The sequence below is a fragment of the Metopolophium dirhodum genome, chromosome 3 (genome assembly GCF_019925205.1).
Source record: "Metopolophium dirhodum isolate CAU chromosome 3, ASM1992520v1, whole genome shotgun sequence".
NCBI classification, from domain to species: Eukaryota; Metazoa; Arthropoda; class Insecta; order Hemiptera; family Aphididae; genus Metopolophium; species Metopolophium dirhodum.
The window spans coordinates 22,081,490-22,098,986 of NC_083562.1; positions in this window are offsets into that span (position 1 = coordinate 22,081,490).

The window sequence follows — 17,497 nt, forward strand, 5'->3', positions numbered from 1 at the left end:
TTACACTATAATATAACTTTATTTCTAATTTTTAAGTATAGTATTAACTATAATATAGATATTATGAAGTGTACATAATATGAAGAATTTTTGGTATGTGTAATGTGTATCTATTTTATAAGCGAAATAAACTCACATTTATAATAATGAAATTGTTATATAATCTAATTTTACCTATTCCGTTTTATTAAATTGTTTTTATTAACTGTTTGAAGCACAATAATATTTGTGTATGATGAAATATAGTTTGTGCAGTAAAATGGAACAGTTGCTTTAAATAAGTACTTATTACAGTGTTACAATTATTTAAAAACAATGGTGCATCTAATTGAATTCTTCAAACGTAACACGTCGTGAAATTATGCGTGTATATACAACACATAGAGGAGTTGTGCTACGAGGGGTGGTTCAAAGTGCCGAAGGTCCCAAATTACAAAATCTATTTATTTTTTTATTATTAGTTAAAAAAAAACACATTCTATATATTTTATTTCTTTAACATTTAATGACAAAAGAGTTGAATAAAATTTCCAATGTCACACTTTTAAGAAACGGTATGTTTAACCCGTTTGTCATCACGACATTCAGAATGCAAATCAATTAAGATTGGATATTTTGGAGTTCTTGAAGTTTTTATCTACTATAACTTCAATCAAAGGAATGCTATTAAACACGTAGCGAAATCAATTACCAATTACCAATCCATTTTAATTTGACATTTGTCGTTGTCTTTGTCTTTCTTTCGATCGTTTGGACTCCCGTCTTAAAAATATTCTACAATACTTCAAAGGATCTTCAACCAATTAATTTTGGTTTGACATGTGTCATGCTCTCGTACCCTATATGTCATAAATATATTATATTAAAAATCAATAAAAAAATTTGAAATATTTTATAATGAAGCTTAAGTAACAATAAGTGGTGCAAATATATTTTCTTCAAAAGAACATAGAATTAAACGTAGAAATATTTTCTATAATGAAAAACTTGTTGCTGCAATTATATTTTTTCATAAGATTACAACATTAAAAACGTAACATTTATTCTTATAATGGGTGCGTTAATTGGAAATAATTGCTCAACTGATCATAATAAAAGTGCCATATTTCCATATTTATTTATTTATTAAATATAATACGGGACTAGCCCAATTTAAATGTACATTCACAAAAAATACAGAGAAAAAAATTACAATTAACACAGCTTGATACAGTGTTATAAGTAGACATCTATATTATATTATAATTTACTTATTTTAATTACAAAAAGATAACATGACGAAAATACAGTTTAAAATAAAAAAGATAGTTCTTTATTGGCCAATTTAAACATTCGTGAGATAGGACGATTCCGCATATAATTGGAGGAATAAAAAGGGATAGAGATGGGGTATACTGTACGGGAGTTCAAAACAGGAACATGAAAATTAACAGTCTGTAGTAAGTCAGAAATACCCAGAGGCCAGGCTTCCGCTAATTAGTTTACGCAGAAAAATCAAATGTGCTTGATCCCTCCTATCTGCTAGCGTAGAGAAGTTTAGTCTATGAAGCACCTGTGAATCGTCATGAGGCGGACAATCAATTTGGAGGACATATTTTAAAAATTTCCGCTGTACACGTTTTATTTTGTACTGGTCATCAATTGTACAAGGACTCCGTACTACCGCGCCATATTCCAAGTGAGAACGCACTAAGGAGCAATAAAGAGTCTTAAGTGAATTAAAAAGTTTGAAATCAGATGAAGTATATTATATTATATAGTATATTATATTAGGTATATATATATATATATACAGATTTATGTCATCAATTTGAAGTTTTTTTGATATTAAAAATCAATTGACCTGCCTAACAAGCATTAATAAGGTTCAAGCAATCAGGCTAATGCATATTTATTTAATAGATATTTACAATTTGGAAAAATAATTTGGTGAAGAAATCATTCAATTTAAAAAATATTTTCTGACAAAACATAAAATATAAAAATAACTTAATAATGCTTTCCTTCAAACACAACATTCCTTAATGTCAAAATTACATTAAAACTATTAATTTGAATGTCATATTATAATACAAGCGGGAAAAGATAATACAAATATATTATATGTTCCTATATATTTTTGACATACATTTTTTTTTACATATTTTTATATATTTTTTTGAAATCGTGCTTATCGTTTACCGGGTAAATATTTATAACCGGGTGATATTTATTCCGACACAACTAATAATTTTATTTTGTTTTTCTAGTCTCGTAATAATTTATAAGTTTGTATTTGAACTATTTGTAGGTATAAGACAGTATATAAATACAGCTCATGGGGCGGGGGGATCTATCCCTCATAACCCCTTCCCCTGTAATTACGCCCCTGTGTTGGGTACTAAGTATGATTGTCCAGGGCAGTAGGCACCAATGATAGTTAGCAGGGCACACGACTATATTATACAAACATATATATGTATACAGATTCAAGTTCAACGGAAAATGTACATATATGTAAAATATCATACTCAGGTAGGTACTAGTTACTACGATATAACTTAATTTCCAAAATTCAAAACAATATAACACGTACAGTATGCGTTTTAATATAAAATAGGTATTCGACACTGCAATAGTGCGAACAATCTATCAAAATGGACGGTATTACTTCGACGTCGCGCCTTTAATTCGAAAAATTAAATTAATAAAGGTGCTGCAACATCGATCAACGACTCGAGAGGAAGTTTTTAATACCAATACTGTGGGATAACCGAAATTTTTATTATTTTCGAATTTAACACTTTCAATCACTCGAGATTTACAAACATTATAAGTCTCGTCACGATGGACATGATGGTGGCATTACGCAACGTATAGGTATTATTAAAATAGGAATAATAATTATCCATAGAAAATATAAAAAATATGCTGCACGTGCAACGTGATAATCAACAGACGCGAAACTTAACTATCGCATAATAATATACACTCAGTTTATTTTACTAAGCTATTAAAGCATAATCTTTTATGATAGTTAATTGTTAATTATTATTACGCCCCAACAGACAATATTCACACCGATCGGCGATCACATAAAACGTCTGTACGCAAAAGCATCTTCGAAAATGGTCTACGTAGGTACTATTTATACTTGTGTTCTAGGTACTACTCTACTTAGATCTCGCCGTAGCGGTAGTATAATTTATAATATTATGTTACATTTTTTTATTAATAAATCCGAAGTCTTGATTATAAAACGTTTTTAGCGATATTATTATTTCTCCTTTTGCTTACGAATCTACTGCTTACAAACTTTAATAAAGTTCAAGATACCATGAAAACCCCAAGTTTACCAAACATTTTAAAATATTTAAATTTTTCATTCATAGTAATTTATTCTATACAAAATATTTTGATTGTTGTTTGTCTTTCTTCATAACCAAAGCAAAATTAATTAACGAAATACATTTTAAAAAATTATATTAATACATAAACCAGCGTTCATAATATAACGCAGCATAATATGCATTTATTTTTAATAAACAAATAACCAACATTTTAAATTGTATTTTTAACCGTATATACTATATAAACATTATTTAGACATCGGAGTAGGTATCATTTCTTGTTTCACTATGATTTAATCTTAGACATATTAAAATTTTTAGTGTAATGTCTTGGATATTTTATAAATAAAATATGTTTCCTTTCTGTATTTCGATTACAGGGGCACCTAGCTAATATACTCCTCAGGCGCCCCCAAAATCATTCACCTGTAAGCCGTATAAATGTCCAATTGGTTAACTTATACATTATTGTATTTACGATTCCTCTACATAAATGTCTTTTTTTTAATCTTAAAAATTGTATTCGAAAAAGTAAACAAAGTCATGCATTTATTGCACCACAAATATAAAATAAAACAATAAAATGCAAACGGACATTGGTTTCAAGATTACAAAAGATCCGTTTATATGAAGTTTAAGGTTATTCTGGAACTTTTATAGAAAAAATAAATAAATACAATTACACGGAACATGCTTTGCTAACAACCAACGCAAGTGGTTCATTAACCAAGAGTGCCTTTTTAATTTAAGAAAAAGCACTTAAACTTTATCGTAAACCACAGACAGATTATAATAACGACAGCAAAAACAATGAATGACACATGAAGTTTTTATTTTAAACGTATTATTTAAAGTAACTTATATGAGTAGATATTTTAAAAAAAAACAGATAAAAATAATTCTATATAATATTTAATAAACTTGAGTAGTTTTCATTAAAATTGTAAGATCATCTGTAGCATTATTACAGTATATACTTAGATATTACCTAATGCCTAATATGATACAGTGCAGAATAAAATAATAATTAAATTACAATCATAAAGAATTACATCTTCTAAACGAAATTAATACAAAATTACTTTTACATTTACATATAATAATTTCTTAAACGATTTAAACGATTTAAATATATTTATTAAAGTATCAAAAAGCGTGATCGAAGACTAAGGTAAATCATTCATTCGGACATTATTTTAAATATGGACGTGGAAGTTATTAATTATTATTAAACCTTTCATATTGTGCAAAGAGGAAGATTATCAAAAAAATGTGACATGTTAATTATTAGGTACTTACGTATTAAATTTGTTTTTATCTTATAACCGCTGTAGAACAGGGTTCGAAAGAGCTCTCATAAATATTTAAAATCCGAAATAGCTTCCTTGCTCTGCTCACCAAATCAGAAAATAACAAATTAAATGTTGTTACATATGTGAAAAATACCATGTTAAACGTATGGCAGTTAAATAATTCAAAAATTATGAGATAATTTTCTTGTTTCAAATCTAAAAGTAACATATTAAAAGTTATAACTTATAAGAACAAAATAATGTCATAACTCATTGCAGGAAGTGATCCATTTTTTTTCAAAGAATTAAAAATCAAATAACAATGTTTTTCGATAGCACGATTGGTTTTAAATTACCTACGTGTAATATAAGCAAGCACGTACAGTGAACAATTTTTTCCTTCCCATTTCAGTGAATCACGATTGGGTTTTGTTAACGAAAACCCTTGTAAAACGAGAAGGAAATGTTTTAGTACCATGGATGGAAAGCAAGTCTGCTTATATAAAGTTATATTGTTACTGTATTTTAAAGATCATATTATATTTTTTTATAAATTATATACAATATTATAGTATACATATACCTATAATACCTATGTATAATATATACGTAATAATAAATGCAAGTAAACATTTATGTTTATCTGCTTGGATGCATTTTTTCACACTAATAAGTAATAACATATAGATTTTTGCAGTGAAATATTGTACACAATTTAATTTGCTTTTAACCCATTAATAATGTGATTTTCGAAGAAGAAAAATGTTCTCTTTAAAATTATAAAACAGTTATTAATAAAATATTTAAAGCCAAAAATACATTTTTACAAACAATTCAATAATTTTATAATAGAATTGAGTATGTATAAATGACCGATATTTAAGTTTTCTTAGTTAAAATTATTAACGTAACGTTAAATATAAAATTGACCTAATGTCATTTTGTTAGATATTATTCATGATAGGTACCTACATGTACAAACTACGAAATATATAATATAACTTTTAACTTTTAAGTACCTCCAAAGTCCAACACAATACTCTCTGATCTAGTAAGTGATCTTAATGTGTCCATACTCAAGAAACCAGCTCATGCCTATAGGTCATCACTTACCTATCACTTATCACTATTACAATTCTATTTCAATTATAATGCAAAGTCGCAAATCAAACTCTTAAAAATCATCTTCCAAATGTCTTCACTAACTATTCCAGGAAATCAAACTAGAAGGCTAAAAATAAAAATACGATCAAGTCAATAGTGTTACGTAATTTTATTGTATTAATAATATTAACTATTTTCAGTGGTGCTAATTGGGTAGTTTCATCTCATCTGTATCATAATTAATACCTATTACCGCTGTTACCTTTATTTTATTATTTTATTTTTGTTATCAAATGTATTTATTGTAAATTGTAATAATATAACATTAATTAATATTGATTGTAGCTATTTAGAGAATAGAGTGCCGCCAATGAGTGACTTCCCCTTCCCATCAATTATATCTTATACAATTCACTTATTGTATAACGTGTAAATACAGATTCTAAATATATTACATTTTGTTGTCTTTCTATGTTCAAAACATAAATTAAATAAGTATATAATCAAAAAATTATTTATAGAAGTGTAGATTTTACAATTATAATTAAATCGATGGTAGTTGTAATATGGTAGTTGTATCAAGATGAAATCCAAACAAATTAATTTCGTTTGTTGAGTTTATTAAATTCAGTAAATATCGTTTTACATTTAATTTTTATAAATTTTAATTATATAGCTTAGACAAGAAACAAGGACCTAGCCACGCTCCAAGACATAAATACCTACTACTGGATACTGTCATTGGTTATAAATACTATAAAGTATTAACACTGTATTTATAATCAAAGTATATTGTATTTGTGTTGTAACAAAATTGACCTCCCCCCAGATCTGTTATTTGGATCCATGCCTGATCTTAGATTAATGATGATTAAACATATTAAACATCGATAAGTACATAATATAATACGATTAATATAAAAATAATAATGTGTATTCAACAGATAAAAACAATTTATATGTAGTAAAAATTAATAAAAGCTAATAATATAATTCTAATAATGTTGAGTAGGTACATGCTTAGTTAGTAACTAATAAATTTGCTATTTTAATCAGAATACAAAACAAAATTACAAAATCAATAAGAATTTGTGATTAGTATTAACTATTTTATATATTAGATTCGGAGCGAGGAAAATTGGAAGCTTGTATGGGTGGGGTGCAAAATGTCTAAATTGCGTTACTAGGACAGAATATACGCTGTTTGCAATGTAAATAAATAATCATATACGCTTGCCTAGACTTGTATATAACGAATAACGACTATTCTACACAAACCTATATCTCTGATTTTTTACCCCCATGTGACTTTAAAAAATAAATAAATTATTATCTTATTTTCTGAAGTACCTACGATCTATTTGAAGTGTTGTAAAGTTTAAGCACATGCATTATTTATTCTTGTATATTTTGATTCACAAGTAACGTGTAATTTGAATACCTTAATGTGTGTTTCGTGTACCTATAGGTATGTTAAGGTGGTCCTAGTATTAGTACAAACCCGCCGAATGGTAAGAAATAATAAATAAATGTAATAATTGTATATGAACGCAATTGTTTTTGTCAATATATAATATATATTTAAACTGAAATTCATAATAGTTAATACCGATATTATTTTGTAATTCAAAACAACATACAGACATACAATCTTCATTTTCAGGACGAAACATGTGCAAGGTTGTTCATCAAAATATTAGTAGTTGAACTTGAATGTTCATGTTCTATTCATAAATGTAACTTCAAATTCATATTATTCCATAACATACATTTATATAAATTATAAATATCAAAAGCTCATTACACTCACAAAGCAAAAATACAGGGACACAGGTCACAGAGTACCTACATAAACATAATAAGTAGCAAAGTAGCTGGTATCGTGCTTACATTAGCGCTTAGCTATGATTACTGATTAGTAGGATTTTAAAAATTCCTTTAGATGTATGTTGTTTTGACACTTGAAACATTGCACGGAACTGAAAGTTATGTGGCCAACAGTAATTGTATAAAGGATTTTAATCTCACCTTGGGATTAAAAAAATAGAACTGCACGGAAAAATCGAGAATTATTAAACTTTATTGAATGTTAATAAACAAAAGTAATTATACGTGAATTTCCTGCATTTTATTTTAACCACGTATAAACATGAAATGTCAAAAAAGTTTCCCTGTCAATAGTGTCAATATAATGTTAGGTTATACGACATACACTATAATATGGGTCAAGTATTAACTAAATATACAATCAATAACCTACTGTCTTATAGCTGACTGGCCAACTATAAGATAAATGTTCACATTCTGATGAATATACAGATTTGTTATCATCAGATATGAAATCAAATTTACATATAATTATCTTATCCAATAAATAAGGATTAAAACATTGTTCAGTTTTCATTAGATCTGAAATAACAAATTAATTTTATGATTTTAACCTACTAGACGAGAAAAAAATTAAGCCCTGTTTTTATCATATCTGAAATTTACTTAAGCTTACCTTGATTTGAGCTGCAGAGTAGCTGAAAAACATTTTCAATCCTGTTTTACCTAATTATAGGTCTGAATTAACATATTAGGCATATTATCACTTTAGCCGAATGAATGAGATGACAATTTAGTTAAATTTTAACAATTCTGAAATTATGTCTATCTCTATCATAATCTTAACCGGACAGCTAAAAAGAATATAAGTTAGATTTGATAAATAAGTATTAGGTATAAATGTTGTGATCTTATGCTGAGAAAATAATACATAGTTTTGTTATTATAGGTCTGAAATTATTGATAAAATAATTATTGAATGGAATAGATATATTATATTATATATAATATTATGTCTATTCATGACACAAAATAAGCTCAGGCCGGGTTGTAGTCCAACTAGATTTTAGTACCTATGTTATAATTTTAAATTATTTATTGTATTGTACATTAGTAACGTTTGGTTAAAATACCAATCAACAATAATTATATAATTATATAAATATTATTTGTAGAATAATACCTACCTATACTAGGCGCTCTTCCGCTGAAACCCCATCACAGACTTTGCCCATGAAAGAAACTCTTACCTCGTTCGGGTTTCGATGATATATTAACCGTGTTATACCTACAGTAAACAATAATATAAATAAAATAAATAATAAAAAAACAATGTAATATCAAAAATAAACAAAACGTTTGATTGAGTTAAGACGCCGTCGTGGTTAGAGTGAAACGTATGCAACGCTCAAGAGATGTACCTACTAAAAATTCTTGAACAGATTTTTGATATGTGAATTAGCCGTTTTTATATAATTTTTTTAAAAAACGAAAATATGGTACAAATTTAAATAATAATAAAATTGGTTAAAAAATATATTTCAAAAATCTGTTCCAAATACAATAATATTTTTACTGATCTGGACTTACAGCAAAACAATTCAACGTCCCTGCGAGAGTACCGCGTCATCGTCGGTAACGATAAGGCCAATTTTATCATAACTCTGCCCTTATCAAAATCATATATAAAATACTTTCCGGAAAATGGCACACGTGACCACGGTTGTAGTCTGTAGATATAATATCTACAACCATGCACGTGACTCAAATATGTCACGTAAGGTCTTATCAATTATACCGAGCATAGTCTGGGGGATAATTGATTCAACATCCCTTATAAATACTTTTGTAGCCTGTAGAATGTGGCAAACATGATATAATATATACATGGCATCACAGTTCACATAGGTACCTAATAAAATTGACAGATTATTTAATTAAATAAAGAGATATATTGATGTAGTTTTTATTATATTGACAATAGTTGGTAAACCCGTATTTAATCCATCAAATCGTTTAAATCTCTACAAACAGTAATCCACGTGTATAATTTTTATTTGTCTGTAATAATCCTACATTGCTGCGCACCCCTTAATAAATATTGTAGAAATTAATTTGATTTCACTAGAACAACATTTAACTCAGACGAACGTCAACGAAATTATTAATCTTCAAAAATATTATTTCACAACTAGTAATAATAAAGAAAATGAATCAACATTATTGTAGTAGAATAGTTCTATACATATTAGAGTTTGCGTTGTTGCGTAGTAAATTTAAGACCATCAATTGTTTCGAGTCTTCTTATCATCTTGTCAATGATTGCAGTTGTATGTAGGTACATATTTTGTAGCCTGTAGGTGCTCACTGGTCATTAGTCATTATTACAAGGTCGGACCACGGAGTTTTCTAACTAATTACCTTGCAGTCCGGTCTATACGTGCAAGAAAATAAAACTTCAATTCGTAAGCAACCTTACATTACAATTAAGATTCTCGGAGAATGTATATGAAAAAAAGAAAACAAAAAAAAAACACCTAATATACCTATATAGGTATATATAGACATATTATAGTCCATATTACATAGACCGCGCACATCGCAGCAACCGATAACTCGTAATAATGTGCTTTAAGATATTCACTATAGGTACCTATGATTGCAACTTACAACTTGCAAGCCGATTCACACGCTGGAAATATATTAATATAATATTATAATAATATTAAACATAAAAATAATTTATTATTGCTTGAGATCAACAACTCGTACCTATAGGCAGGGATGGGCAGTATTTCATTTTCTAAAGTAAAAAAAAATGTATTTTTTATTTTTTATTTCAAATGCATTTTAAAGTGTTTTGTATTTTCAAAATTCTCAAAATACAAAATAAATAATAACAGATAATAAGATTCTCACGTTTTAATTTTAGATCAGTCATGAAAATATAACGAACTTTTCTTTTGTTACATGAAAATATAATAAACTATACTATAGCCTGTAGGTATACTGTAAACGCAGTACTTGAATTAAGGGGGTACGTGAGGGGACGGAGTCCCTCTTCTTTTTTTAAAAATATGGTAATTTCAAATTTTGGCGGAAAAGGGTAATTCCCAAAAATATTTACGTGTAGGTACCCCTTGCACTTCTAATTACGTCTTAATCAATAAGGTAATTAAATATTCAGGTACACACATTTTCTTTACACTTTTGCAGCCCTCTTCCAATCGTTTCCCCAATTTAAGTACTACGTAAACGTGTAGACTAGGTATACGTTTTGATCACTTTTATCTACATCGCGTTCTTATTTAAAAAGTACTTATCATCCCTCACGTGCCAAACCAAACCAGCCACAGATCACCAGTACCTATAGGTTCTTGATTATATTAATTTTACGTGATAACTAATAGAGTAAATTAACACTTTCATGAGTTTTAACCGATAAAAATAAAAATATTATTTTCTAAAAAATTACACTAAAATTTGCCAGTTGTTTATTAAACATAATACAATTATATATGTCTATCATCGCGAGGACAAGAATCACCTAATACAGTATATTTTGAAAAACTTATATTTTTAAAAGGGAATAATGTTTTTGGTAAATTTGTGATTAATATCATATTTAACTTTAAAATTATAAGCTCAACATAATTTATATAATTTATTTTAATAACAAAAATTTCCTAACAAACTTAAATTAAAAGTATTTCTTAAATACATACTAGCTGACCCCCTGCACTTCGTTGCCCGTAAAAATGACAACTCTTAAAAAAGTTGTGATTGTTCAACTCCTTTTGGGTGCAACTCGCTGCACCTTGGTAGGTAATGTGTGAAAATTCGATTTGATGTATGCTTGTAACTGATCTACCCGAACAACCGATGGTGACCAATAATAAATAAAATACTAATTTCTACTAATTATTTCTCCTATGACCAATAGCAACAGTTTATTTAATATACAAACATTTCCATCGTAAATATCAAAATCCCTATTTATGCACCTCCCTGCACCCTGGGTTGGGCCTACAGAGTCCAATTGTAAATCGAAAACATTCAAGGACCCACTCAAGCACAAACAAAAAATGTCATCAAAATCGGTGCTGCCTTTTAGGAGGAGTTTGAATGCTTACACACGGACAGAAGAAATGTATATATATAAGATATATTAATTATTAACATAAACATGTTTTTGGGCTAGATACACGTTTACGTTTTTTGATTCTAACAGATTTTTCGTAAGGTTTTCGTTGTCATGGTTACTTATTAACAAAAACATATATTTTATGATTCATAGATTTTCCTTGTAGAGTAAAAATGTCGAGTATCGTGCGCTATGGTTTTATATTTTGTATTTTTCTCTTAAATTCAATGTATTTGAAATACACAATGTGATGTATTTTGCTTATCCCTGCTCAGGGTAACCGAACTACTCGATCTTATATTAATTAACATTAATACGTTATTATCTTTGCAGTCCAAACTATAGTTTTTAACGAGATCGCTTGGCAAAAAAATAATTATTTTGTCGACCGTTAAGTTTGCTGATTAATACCAGCTACTAACCTGTTATTAATTCTTTCGACCCATGTGGTTATCGAGATGAAATATTTGTACACGTTATAGACTATAATACATAGTTACGTTCAATAAAATATTATGTACCTACAGTTGAGATCACGATTCTGTGACTTTCCATACCACGTGTTGCAGTTGTTACGCATTTTCTATATTATATTGATTAATTTTTTTCAATTGAAACTTCATCAAATTATGGTACTAACTTTTTCTCAAATTTTCTCAAACTTAATAAGGTTGCTTTAGAGAGGATTGTTCTAACTTCTAAATGCATGAAGTGACATTGAATCGACGACCACGACCTATACCAAGAACCGGTTGTCAGATACTGCATATTATTATGATTAAACCCAAGAAGACGAAGCCCACTATGCTGAAGCCATCAAAATGGAATGATATCTAATAAAAACCTAACCATGAACCTAACCTAAGTCCCAGACCAAAAAATGTCTTCAAAAAATGTGTGCTTATTATAGTGGGTAGTGATATCTACATTGCGGCCAAGCCCACAAAAATATTGTAGTCACCCCCCCCCCCCTTAAAATGCAGGTCTACGCACGCCTATGTACGTTATAAAAGAATCATAAATACTAGTTACGTCCGCTGTATTGTATTATTGTATACTTACGCGAGAGTTCTCTACTCTCGTAATGGTTATAAATAAATAAATAAATAATGAACAATGATATTTTTGTAGGTAGTATAGGTAGGTACAATGTACCACTTCGATAATATATAAGATGTTTGGCGTTAGGTATAGGTACTAGCTATTATAGGTAAGTTATGAATAAAATATTAGGTACTTATATATTATGTTATCGTCTTTAGACACCGATCCGTCTAAAATATTAAAATGTATCACCACGCTACAACGTAACCTATTTGACCTACGTCAGCTGCAGACTTTAATCTAAAATGTCGATATTTCTCTGTATCTCAATATTTTACGTGTAGCTGGTTAGTCTATATAGTACAAGCGTACAGCTGTTCTCAAACTGTGCTCCGCGGAGTAATCTTAAGGGAAGCTCCGGGGGACATAATATATGAATTAAATTAAAATAAAATAATATCTGGTGCGTCATGCTTATTTTATTAATAATAACCCACATATTATTTTGCTACGTAGTCGAAAACGATATTAGTTGCGAGTTGGTTGAAGGTAATATTTATTTATTATTTATTGATAATTAAAACGGGCTAAAAGCACAATAGGTACATGTTTTATACATACGTCATACGTGTAATAATAATCAGGTGAATTTCAGAAACAATAGAATTGAATGAATAGTAAAAAAAATAACAGGTAATACAAATCAATAATTATAACAAAACATAAATTACTGATAAGTGATAATATCTAGTACCTAATCTCATTATGAAAAGACTCGATACTAACAGATTCAAAATTAAATAAATATATTTGGGTATCTTTAGCTAATCTTGTGGATCTAATTAAAGGATCATTTATAGCATAGTTTTTTTTTTTTTATTATATTAGCTTTTAGTCAAATACTATTACAGCTCAACAATTATACGTAATATTATATAAAATTATAGATTAAATATTGTACATTATAATATATATAGTAACACCGATTAAGAGTCTTGTAAGGATTCGGCACGGCGTACGCCGTAACCAATACAATAGAGATAAAAAAGCAATTAAGTTTGTTAGAAACATACAATTTAGACATAGAATAAAAAAATACATTACTGTTATGTTAGATAAGAAAAAAATTTTACAGAAATAGCTATGGAGATAAGGAGGTTTTGGGAATTAATGAGTGTAGGACTGAAGAGAGGAGAGTAATTAGAGGACTGATTAGAAAGTTGAGGTTAGTTATAAAGTTAGATAATAGGACGGGGAAATTATCTGTGGAAAAATCTTTGGTCCGGGTAGCTTGAGCGTATGATTTTGGTCTGGAATGAGGATTTGGTGCCGGGACTTTGGTTGTAGAAGCCTTGAAAAGTCTTGGGTTTTTTTGAGCACTTATATGAAGGTAGGGCAGCCCCTGTAGTTGGCGGTGTGATCCCCGGAGCACAGGGCACATTTTGCCTGGATATTCCCATCTTTGGAACATTCCTTGGTGTGATGATTTGCACCGCATTTAACGCAGCGCGCAATGTGGTGACAATAATTTTGCGTGTGGCTATATTATGATTGGCATTTATGACACTGCGGAGGACCGCGAAATATAGCATAGTTAATTCTGTGGATTTGTGTATGGAAAGTGTAAGTAGTTATATTGGTTTTATCGTTTATGATTACATTTTTAAAAAACCAAATTAATAAGCAAATAATTTTAACGCGAGTTTGAGTATTTTAAAATTGTACATCTTAAAATACTCATAACTCACTTTAAAATTAAAATATATTAAAATGCCCATGAGGTTGCCTTTAGATTTTATAAGAGGTCAATTCTCTCTAATTTTTAAGCTAACGGAGCTACACTTGTTGCGCTGAGCGTAAAATTTGCCATGTTAGCTTACATTTGCTATGCACTAATAAGATGGATACAACACATGCGGGTATCACGTCCCCTCAGTGGCGGTCAAATGATTTTGTCATGGGGAGGGATATGGCAAATTTTTAACATATGCATTGTTTTATCATTAAAATTATAATTTATGGTTGTGTCTAATATCAATCTATAAAATTATGGTAAATACAAACTTTATTTATTACTTAGGTATACAGACTCGCGGACATTCCCCCCCCCCCCCCCACCGATATATTTTTGATGCGGATATTTCTTCCCCATTTTTTTTTAAAGTTTACTATTTAATAATAATATAAATATAAATATATGAAATTATTATTTTGCCTATGAAAATGTCCTTCTAGACCGAAAACAGTCGGGGGAAAATCTCCCGGGGGGGGGGGGGGGGAAATGTCCATTTACCATACAGACTTTATAAATATATTATAGTATTAACTATTTTTTTACCAAAACTCAAGTCTACACCATTTTCAAAATTTATTTATAATATTTTAATTAAAATTCATTGTTTGGTATCTAGGTTTCTTATAAAATACGTGTATTAGCACATCCATTCATCGTGGTTAATTATTTATCGCGACGTCAACTTATGGCAGCGTCAATTCATCGCATTGTAGTGATCCCACGGACTACGGACAGAGTTAAATTTGATGTGTTTAGATGACAGGTAACAAGATAGAATAATAACACGAGTTGAAATTGTTATTTATTTGTTTATTTGACACTTTGAAACTTGTAGTAGAATTGGTTGTGGGTACAATAACGCTCGTGAAGGTGCATGACGCATGTACTGGCTCTCACAAAGTCTGTATCACGTCTGATTATTATAGTGAAAAATATATTAATACTAGTTAATGGAAAGACCAGCTATCGTAGAAAGTAGAAACTTGACTCAAGTAGTGGTGGACACACCTGAAAAGAAAATAATACAGATGAATCCACCAAAAATAAAAGACGGAACAGAATAAAATATTAATATAATACAATAGTTTTGTTAATTAATAATCAATATACGAATAAATAAACACTATAAAAGTATAAACGTAAAATATAAGCACAAAAACTTAATATAACAATATGTATAATAATATAGAAATAAGTATAGTAAAAACTAACAACGAGTTGGACGATGGTAATTATATACCTACATAGATAAAAAAAAAACATTGAAACAACAATTATATTAATAGAAAAGAATCACACAAGTTTGTAATGATGGATTTCGAATTTTCGACGGTCAATAAAACAAGCATGATTATATAATATCCGAAGGCCCGGAGCCATTTCAAATAGTTTGGATAGATACAAAATTCGAAAATTAGAAGGAAGCTGGCCACTTATCTTATCAGTCAACGAGGATGTCCCGTGCGACACTAAGAAGTTGTACTGGTAAGAAAATAAATTCGGCGAATATTTAAATGCAAGAAGGCACAAAGAGATACTTGCTAAGATCAATTCGACAAAAGTCTGAACTCAACATTAAATAATTTAAATAAGGTGTAAATAGAAAATTACATACAAAAAGGGCATAAAAAGAATGTAATAGTTTTATGGAACGGAACTTCGGATAAAAATATTTTAAAAAGATATTAAGCATTGGGTCATATCCAATATTAAATATAAGATGTTATGACAAATATTATTTAACCAATATTTCAGTATAGGTACAATTCGAAAAATGAAGTACTAAAGAAATTATTTTTGAAGTAGATATAGACATAGTTAAACAAAACGGGATGATTATTAAATTTAGAGGAAACTCAGTGTAATCTGTTTGAAAAAACATAAATTAACGCATGAGAAAACGGGAGTAATATTTACAAAATGTATATACGACTATGTAGGTATTAAGAAAACTACAGGGGTATGAACATTTAATAAGGCATTTTTAAACATGTTAATAGAAAAAAAAACAAAAAAAATACAGTTTGAACATAATATTTGATAAATAATATATTTATATATTGCATCTGCACAAGAACAGCAAGACTAGAAATATGGTCGTTTTAAGGTATGAAAATACAAATTACGACTCATGATTGACGAAGAAGTGGTAATATGTGTTTTTGTATGTTGAATCGAAAAAAACAACTCAATTGACATATTATTAAAAATGAATATGCAGGAGAAAACTCTTGTCATACGAAATACCAGTGGGGGTGTGACTGTGTGAGAGACATCGTTCGTCAATCTAGGAAATAATATGAGGATACGGACGAGGGCTAAATGGGAAATATTTACACAACAGAATGAAAAGATAATTAATTCAATAATAATTGAATAAATAATAATCATCAGTAACTAAATAACATAAATAATTGTCAATAACGAAATCAAATTAGAATATATTATATACACTTCCACCAACAATTTATACGATGATGGAACCAATTGTTCCAAAAGAGACGTGAAAAGCTTACAATTCTAAAATTAACTTTTTTTTAAAATTACAACACTGTTGCTTTTAATGATGGCGTTGCCATTTTTTCTTCTGAATTTTCTTTTCTGCCCTAGTGGTCCGCTACGTAGATTCTCTTTTCCAGAATTGTTGGAAAGTGATCGGTCCTCCAGTCGGTAGTTCTTTGACGAATTGCCTCCGTGGAAATCCGTGAAGTAGAATGAAAATCATAACATATTTTACCTCGACTTAGGACTTCCGAAAAATATTACCGACTAAGCCAAAAATGTAGTGATCCCACGTACTAAGTTAAATTTTAGGTGTTTGTATGACAGGTTACAAGATAGAATATTAAAATAAGTTGAAATTGTTATTAATTTGTTTATTTGACACTTTAAAACTTGTAGTAAAATTGGTTTTGAATACAATAACGCTTGTGAAAGAGCATGTACTAGATCTCGCAAAGCA